This window comes from Schistocerca nitens, chromosome 8, assembly GCF_023898315.1.
Source record: "Schistocerca nitens isolate TAMUIC-IGC-003100 chromosome 8, iqSchNite1.1, whole genome shotgun sequence".
Taxonomy (NCBI): Eukaryota; Metazoa; Arthropoda; class Insecta; order Orthoptera; family Acrididae; genus Schistocerca; species Schistocerca nitens.
Window position 1 is genome coordinate 439,026,920 of NC_064621.1, and position 10,071 is coordinate 439,036,990.

The following is a 10,071-nucleotide window of genomic DNA, read 5'->3' on the forward strand; positions in this document are numbered from 1 at the left end:
CTATTATTTCCGCAGAGCACCGTTCGTTATACGGGTTGACAAAGTGATAAGATGACCAACTACAGAACGGCACACAAGAAATCCACATCGTGCAACGATTAGTAGATTGCGAGAATCGCGCCACCTTACCAGCTGGTCATAAATCATACATTCCAGCTCCTTGCATACACGGCTGGTGAGAGAACTGGGGCGGTAGCTAGAAGGAAGGTGTTTTCCCTTATCAGGCATATATATGGGTATAGCAGTGGCTCCACACCAGAGTCTGAGAAACATGCCATCTGCCCAAATCCGATTCTACGTATGGAAGGACAAAGTGCTCTCCCATAAGAGAAAGGTGCCACAACATCTGAATGTGAACGTCATCTGGCCGTGGGGCGGAAGACCGGGATGAGGTGAGAGCATGGTCAAGCTCCCTCATAGTAATGGCGGCACTGTAGCATTCACCATTCTGAAAATAGAAGGATATCACCCAAGCCTCCTCCACTCGTTTCTGAGGGAGCAAGGCAGGGTAATACTGGGTGGAGCTCGATATCTCCGCAAAATAGCGGCTCAAGGTGTTGGAGATAGCAATAGGGTGCACAGTGACATCATCTGCTAAGGTCTGTCCAGAAACTAGGGATTGCAAATCAGTCCCACATGCCACAAGGGGCAGTGAAGTTGATAAAAGAACTAATAAAGGAAATCCAGATAGTTTTTTATTATCCAGAAGAATGCGACGGTACTGTGCATGCAACCTTTTATAACAAATACAGTTTGCCATCGTAGGATGACGGTTAAAAATGCAGATGGCACGTCTCCAAGCGCAATCGCATCGCGGCTCACCTTAGACCACCAGGGGACCGGGAACAGCGCGATAAAGAAGTGCGAGATACGATGCATTCTGCGGCAGTAAGGATGACATTTGTAAGGAACTCTAGCTCGTCACCACAGCCTGGAAAATGTTGTTCGTTGAAGATCGCCAGGGAGAAATAAAGCATATAGTGGGCCTTATAAAGTTGCCAATTGGGTTTACATGCAGCTGGGTTAGGAGTCAGCAAATGAATAGCGCACAGGAAATGGTCGCCTGAGTGTGTGTGAGAGAGAATGGACCACTTTAGACAACAGGAAAGCTGGGCAGTGCAGAACGAGAGGTCCAAATGGGAATAGGTGTGTGTGGAATCTGAAATGAACATGTGTGCTCCAGTGTTAAAACAGATGAGGCTGAGTTGATTGAGAAGGTCAGCCAAGAGGGAACCTCTTAGACAGGTTCTCGAAGAGCCTAAAGGACATGGTGGGCGTCACCAAGCAGTAAAAAGGAATGAGGGCGCTGACGAATAAGTTGCAGTACGTCTGTCTTGGTGACAGCGAATGAAAAAGTGCTGTAGACGTTACAAAGAGAAAAGGTGAAATGTGGGAGGAAAATGAGGACTGCAACAGTTTGCAGCCAGGAGTTCAATTGGATGAACTGGCTATGGACGTCATCCTAAATGAGCAGTATGACTCTGCATGAGACGGGATGCGGCCCTCAGGGAGAAGGTCAAAGCAGACCACAAAGAAATGCAGGAGGTCAAAGTCGTCACGATGATGCAATTTCATTTCCTGGAGGCAGAAAGAAACCGAACGCTGTGATTCCGAGAGCAGCTGTAATTCATTTGCGTTGGATATAATGCCACGAATGTTCCATTGGAGAAGAATTAGTGGAGAATTGGAAGGATGGAACAAATGAAGGGCAGTCACCTCGAAGGCTGGCGAGTACCAGCCAGCCTTCGAAGACCCACTGAAGCAGGACGCAGAGGCTGGAGGATATTGTTCTATGGAGGTGTGCGCATTCTCCCTGGACTGGTCTGCAGACTCCAAGGCAGTAAAATGGTAGGCGCTGCGCACCATCGTAATGGAGGCGCGGCTGGATGAGGATATTACGCGGCGACATTGTTGAAGAGGATCTCCGAGAAGGAGAAGATCATTTGCACTTGTTCGATTTCTTAGAGCCTTTACAGTTGGCAGAAGAAAACTCATACGTTTGTTCACTGGATGGGCGTAAAAAGTCTTCACAGCGGCGTTACTTTTGACGTTTCCAGCCTGCGAGTTGTGTAGCAGGGTATTTCGCTGCCAGGGGCAGAGATTTGGTGGCCTACTGCGCAGCTGTAGGAGAAGGATGTGGAGGTGCTATCGTGATACTGGATGATTTCACAACTGCAGTACTGAAATGGAGGTCGCATGTCTGTGTGGCCATGTCCTTTGTGGAGTGAGGTGTAGCAAGAAGAGTACTACTCGTATAAGTGCTGGATGGTAAAATGAAGGGCTTTCAACGAGCCAACAGTTTTAGAGCGACAGGTTAAGGTACTTTTTCCTTCACTCGGATCTCCTGGACTCATCGAGGTACACGGGACACTGAAGGGATGACGTGGCATCGTCGCCATTACAACCGATACAGCGTGAAGAAGGAGGTGGGCAACAGCCCTCGTGAGCCTCTCTACCACAAGTAACACATTTGGGCGTTTTTGACAGGACAGGCCACTTGAGTGTGGTTAGAACTTTGATACTGATTGCAGCTCATCGGGTTTCGAACACACAGTCAGACTGTGATGAGTTCATAGCTTGCCTTAATTTTCGACAGAAGCAAATGGTTCAAATGGCTCTGAGCACTATGGGACTCAACTGCTGTGGTCATCAGTCCCCTAGAACTTAGAACTACTTAAACCTAACTAACCTAAGGACATCACACACATCCATACCCGAGGCAGGATTCGAACCTGCGACCGTGGCAGTCGCACGGTTCCGGACTGCGCGCCTAGAACCGCGAGACCACCGCGGCCGGCTTCGACAGAAGCACTACTCAATCAAATATGAGAAAAAGAGTGAGTGTAGTCACTAAGTTTACATGAACCTTTTTTATTACTTCATGGGATGCAGTGATGCCCTGATCAGAGAGATAATTTTGGGTTTCCCACTAGGTCAGACCATCAAGCCACTGAGTGTAAATAACATCCTGTGAAGAACTCATCATACGATGGGCCTCGACATGAACAGGGTAGTCATGGATGTGTGCAGCTGTAAGCAGTTGTTGCGCATTAAAATCACAATTGGTATCAAGACGCAAATTCCCATTGCGTAACTGAGAGCAGGATTTCATAGCAACTGCATCAACACCTTTCTGAATAATAAACGGACAAACTGTTGCAAAAGACTAACCTCCTTCGGTATGTGACACCATGAGGAACCGAGGTGCAATTGAGAGAGTCGTATTTTTAGTCTCATTCTGTTTATGTTTAGTAGACGTAGACTGAGATGAAGACGATTGGTTCATTGTGAGAAAATCCCCCATGATTGCCAGCATCTCTGATGGTGCACTCCTTCTGATTGGGGGCCCCCTCAGAGGGGGGGACTCACCCTCGTTACATGATGGCTTACACCTCTGGTCACACCTCCTGAACTCCAGACAGAAGGACCAGATGACAGCTGGGCAGGTAACAGCTCAGCCAATCAGCCCTCCCTGGGCCCAGCCTGCACTAGGGGGTGCATGCGAACCCCACCTGTCGACCCAGGACTGGGACTTATGTGTTACCGAGTCACCTATTACGACTCAAACGCGTGGTCTTGCCTTCAGGAACACACTGGGGAGGGAGGAGTTGGGGGGGGGGGAGAAGAAACGAAGAGAGACCTCAAATGCCAAATTGGAGGAAGGGGAGGAGAGGGACAGTGAAGGAAGAGGGAAAAAGTAGACGAGGGATTGTTCCGAAATCGAGCTACTGGAACTTCAGAACGCATTTCCGAAAATATCCAAAACATGTTCCCTAAGGGAGGGGAAAAAGAATAGCTGGAGGACAGAAACACAGTACGGAAAGGGAAGAGGTGCTGCAAAGTAGTAGAACAATCTGACCTATGTAAGGTCTGTAGTACAGCATTCTTTTTTTGTGTTTTCTCTCAGGCTTACAACGTAACACGTGGCTCTATAATCTTGTAGAGATGGATATCACTGGGCCCACACTGGGACCACTTATATAGAGGTGGGATTTTCTGACGTTTCCAAACCCGCCCCTGCCTGGGTATTCATTTTTGCATGTCTCTATTCTAAGCAAAATCAAAAGAATGAACTGTGTGGGTAGTGTAGTATCCAGAGAGCTTATGTACGCTGGGCGCAGCTACTTCGCGTGTGTACAACACGATTTTGTAAACGTGTCTATGACAACGAATGTTAATAGCTCTATAGAAAGTGATTGTATTCGCTTACAGCTGTTTGCGCTTTGCAGCTGGAAGCTGTCAAAAGTCCTGCCAGGCGTCAGGGATTGCCTCAGGTTGACTCAACTCTACGAGTGTCTTAGTAGTAAGGAATAAACGTATTAAAGCTTTGTGCACGACGCAGCATTTTTTCACGCATCTCACTCTTTATGACGCATCTCTTGAAATGTGTGTCGCACAATGATGTATTCGTGTAGGTACATTCAGAGGCATGTGTGGGTCAGAAATACAAAAAAAAAAATCTAATTTTATACTGTCGTATTAAACATAATACAATTGTAACTATCTAAGTTGGATTTCAAATGTGAAGATAGTCCACGAGTAAGTAAATAGATATAAGAAAATTTTCCATGAAAGTAGTTAACAATTGTTAATATGACCAAACGTTTAGAGTATTTAGAAGAACAGGACGACAAAAAATTGTGTGTGGACCGAAAGACAAAAATTGCATTAATAAAATTATGAATAATTCGTACGGTTGTTCAGTACGCTAAATGTACTTACAGTTTCTCCCTTACATAAAAAACTAGAAAGTGAAAATTTTCTAGTTTTTAAATAAATAAAATTTTTCGAAACAGAAGTTGCGTTTGTTACCTTAAATATATCGCTAACAAAGACTAACGTTGAACTTTCCAGACATTCTTTCTTGAGAAAGTGTTGATGAAAGAGAAGACACAGCAGTGTCAACAATAAGGTAGAAAATATTTCACTTACAGGTGCGTTCTCCTTCAATAGTTCAATCGTTAAACTCTTCGGTAAATTGTGTCTTCGATCTCCTGAACAGATTTTCTTTTCTTTCTGAAAATCCGAATGAGATATACTTCTGTCACCAAACATTTTCGTATCTGTTATCATACTTTTAACGATTTCTTCCGATCTCATATTCTTCAAAACAACCTTTCAGCCTGAGGCACTGTAGTTTTCCAGTACGTAATTCCTTGGAGAGATCTGAACACCTCACTCGAAGAATTTTGTGTATCATAATTTCATATTTTTTCAGGAAGCAAAAGTAATTGTTTTTCTCTTTTGGTACTATTTATTTATACGTTTTATCATGTATTATCAAGTGATACATTACGTACTAAGAAATAGCAAGAAGGATTTAGCATATTTTACAACACTTGGAAGGTTATCTTAATTTTAATGTAGCTTACTGTGTAAGAACGTTGCGTATCCTGTAAAAGAGTATTGTGGAATAACGTATATCAAGAAAATGTGATTTTTTTGTTACAATGGCAAAAATAATGCAAAGTATTAACAGAAAATATTATCTTACATTGTGAAATAGTACGATTTATTTATCGATTTAACCTCCTACAGGGCAAGAAACAATAAGAAACAAAAAGTTAGAGGAAAAATAAATTTAACTGCTCACTCAATAAGGAAGTTGAGATTCACTCAAAAAAGGCGACGCACTACAAAGGATTTACTTGAATGGGACGTAAATCGGTAGCTGTGATGCGCAAGTGCAGACAAACATACGATAACCATTTCAGAAAAACTGGACATAAGGGATAAGGTTCTACAGCTTATAGAGTTTGGTATATGAGTACATGGTACGTCCTTTTGCAGAAGGAAGCGGAATAGCTTTTCTTTATACAGCATTAAAAAGCGGTTTATGGAAAAAGGTGGAGTTAATCGCTTTTTTTACCGAGCTCTTGAATTCAGAGATCGAACTGACTGCAAAGTTTCACCTACAAGGGAAACTCCCCCCTCAGATTTAGTTGTAACATGGCCCAGTGGATAGCCCTTCAAAAAGTGGACACAAATCAGGCATGAAAACAAGAAGAAGGTATACTGAACTACGGAAAAAGAAGCAAAATAGAAACAGTGAATAGTCCATGCTAAAGATTTGCAATCTCGAGCGAACTGGAAGAACCACTCGCTGTCGTTGTGGGATTATGGTGTTGGACTGCTAAGTAGGAGATCTGTCTTCAGATCTACCTCATGGTCCTTTTTTCACAAAGTTATTAACTGTCCGTCAGGTCATTGGCGTGACTGTCCTCCTTCTGTACGCTTGGCAATTCTCATACTATACACTGGTTATGTTCATGTGATAAGAATATATTACTGCCCCAAGCAAATGTGATGAATAGTGAGACAGGCGAAATGTTGCGCAGAAATGGAAACAACATATAAACGGTTATGAACTATATTACAACGACGGAATTCAAGACTCAAAATTCAAAACGGAAAGCAAGGGTCATAACATGTGGTATTTGTGTAGAACAAATAGGTAGGTCCCCTCCTTACACCTCTCTGTTGCAAACGAACTTTACACTACAACATACACACAACTATGAATACAGACACGTCAATGAGGGGACAGACAGTTGATAATTTTGTGAGGGAAAAAAAGTGGGGCATGAGGCAGATTCGAACACGGATCACTGACCCTCGCAATCCAACACGATTACCACATAACCACAATGGCGTGGCTCGCCAAATGAGCTCGATGTTGCAAATCTTGGGCTTGGACCGTTCACGATTTTTATTTTGCTTTTTTTTCACATTTCAGTGAACCTTCTTCTTGTTTTCATCCTTGATTTGTATTCAGTTTTTGATGGGCTAACCAATGGGACGCCTTACTACTAAATCTGAGGGGTGTGCAATGGGGAGTTTCCCTTGTTACCTGTGGAGAAGTTCGGAGCACTCTCGACGTCCGCAATAAACTGTGTGCTGCTGGCGCATTTATAGACAACACCCTCGCAGTACTGTGTCAGTGACTTCATAAGTATTGGAAACTCATGTAAAGAAATGACTTCCTCATTTAAAATCAATATAATGGTGATCCAAGTATCCATGCCATTTTCAGCGCCCAGAGTTCATTTTACCACATTTGCCACGACCAGCGTCGTTCACAACAAAGAAAACCGAACTATAAGTAGTTCAAAGTCCATATTACGATATGGAAGCGCAGAACGACAGCAGCGCTCCATGTGGCCTGGAAGTGAGCTTCGACCATCAAAAAACATGGTGCGAAAACCTGTGTTTTTAATTCGTAATGACAATGTTTTCCGTTTACACTTTATGAGTGGGCCCCATAGTCCAATAGTGAAGTGCCTGCATGGAAACCGAAAGGATTTTGTGATCTAGCAAGGTAATACGTACATTCGAGAAATCTCAAACACTAAGATTAAATTTTCTTAGCTGTGGTTAGCAGTCACGTAACATTTTGTTAATGACACCATGACCGCCTTTTTACTGTGAAATTAGTTATTTCTAAAACCCAGTATTGCTGTTTCTACCATGTCGCCATTATCAAGAAGAAGTAATTGCACCTTAGTACATGTCAAAAACTCAAAATTATCTTACATGACACAGAAGCACATTTCATCGCATTGTGTTCCTGATTACGATTTCGGGTATTGCACTGTTTGAATTGCATTGTGAATATGTTTCTCGTATTCTACTTCACTTTTGTTCGCCTCTGTAATATTGTATGGAGTACATGATTCCATACTTGGTTTTATTTGATATAAAACAGAACCTGCTTTCGTCCCTTAGTGTGTTGTGAACGTATGTACATTTGTTCCTGCTTACAAATCCACATGTGAACAGCTCTGTTTAAATGCATTGTAGGCATGCTGTTTTTATTCCACTTTATTTTAGGTCACTTCTTTTTTCCTTACTTCCTCTAATTTAACGGAGAGTTCCATGTTAGCTGTATTTGAGAGAACTGGTATTCTACTTACAGGGTGTGGTAGATAAGTGATGAGACTCAGTCTAGAAAAATAAATTTATTGATCCAATTTGTACAAAACGTTAATATTCTTCAACGTACTCGCCTTGGGCGTCGACACAACGTTGCCAGCGCGTTTTCCAAGCTTCATAGGCCCCACTGTAGTCCGTTTGAGTTATCCCAGTTAGTGCCTTCATGACAGCACGTTGGATGTTCGGAATATCGTCGAAACGATGACCCTTCAGGCATCTTTTGACCTTCGGAAATAGGAAGAAATCAGGAGAACTCAAGTCAGGGCTGTATGGTGGCTGTGGCAAAACTTCAACACCAATTTGGGTCAAGTAGGAGGTCACGAGGAACGCTGTGTGCGCCGGAGCGTTGTCGTGGTGGAGACGCCAGCGTTGAGCAAGGTCCTGTTGCTTCCATTTGACGTCTCTGTGCAATCGCTGAAGGACTTCTTTGTAGAATTCGGCATTGACAGTCTTCCCCTGAGGGACAAACTCTTTGTGAATTAACACCCGCTTGTCGAAAAAGGCAATCAGCATTGTCTTGATGCGGGACTTTGACATTCTTGCTTTCTTCGGCCGCGGGGATGCCGGTGTGTGCCACTCCGAGCTCTGGGCTTTCGTCTCCGGGTCGTACTGGAATGTCCACGATTCGTCGCCTGTTACTACGTTGTCTAAAAAGTGTGGATTATTTTCCAAATCATTCAACATCTCACGGCAAACGTCCACTCGTTGTTGCTTTTGTTCGGCGGTGAGCACTCGGGTAACCAATTTTGCGCAAACTTTCCTCATCATCAAATCTTGCGTAACAATTTGGTGAACCGTAAATTTATTCACGGAGACCTCATCGGCGATCATTTTGAGACTTAAACGACGGTCGGAGTCCAGGAGTTCTTTCACTTTGGCCACCGTTTCATCCACACGACTCGTTGAAGGGCGTCCAGATCGTTCCATGTCTTCAACGGATTCCCTCCCGTTTTTAAATTCATTAAACCACCGGAACACTTGAGCTCTTGATAGGGAGTCTTCTTTGTAGGCCTCCGTAATCATAGCAAAAGTTTCCGAAGCAGTTTTGCCCAAGCGAAAGCAAAATTTGATTGCATACCGCTGTTCTATCGAGCGATCCATCTTCAGCGTTTTCACAAGTGTCACGGGCACACAAACAATGTAATACGCGAAACTCGACCCTCACTGCACCAGAGCTCCGACGCGACTGCGAACGGGTTCTATTGTTAGCTCAGATCCCCCACCACGTGACGTACAGGTGGAGACCGCCCTGCGAGCGACTGGGGCGCCGCGCGGCGGCCAGTCTCATTACTTATCTACCACACCCTGTATCACTCCTTGGCATGGTGGGGGATGTATGTATTTGTGCTTTGAATGATGTCGCTTCTTGCCACTGTGTATGCTTTGTTGTCTGTGTCGCTAAGGCTTTCTCCCTTGCAAATGCTAAAAATACAACAGTAATTAATCAAATGCGTTCACACGTTATTAACAGGTATTACAAACGACAGATTTAGCAGACACCAGAGGATTATAGTCATACTCTCACACCAATGAAAATTTAAAGGCAAATAATATACAATCTCATGCTTTCATCATGGGCTCTACAACTAAATTCTGTAAAAATAGAGTTTACTAAATACCGTAACATTCAGTATTTTGGAAATACGTTCATACCACACCAGACAATCCCATGTACAACTCTGCATTTCTATGTAGAATATTATTGCTGCATAACAGACCTGTCACAGTTACTATGTACTCTGTCACCAATAATGCAAATAATACTCAGTGGGATGAAGCAATACCATTCAAAGCAAAATACACACATGGATTCGTAAGCACGAACAAATGTACGTAAGTTCACAGCATATTAAGGGACTGTGGCGACATCATTTATCCACTGCGCCAAAAACAGCGGGTGAAAGCTGCAGCTGATAGATATTTATCTTTGCCGTAGTCGGCTTGGTTACGATTTGCTTATTCTTGTTAGTTTTTTATCTGTGCTTGGAAAATAAAATGTTTTCTCATCTCATGAAAAAGCTGTTACTTCATCAAATATAAAGGCTCCCATAGTGGTGACCCAGAAAAATCGTAGCAGAAGAATAAAGAAAATATATATACCGACGAGAATAATGAATTCAGAGACATAAGCATGGGGCA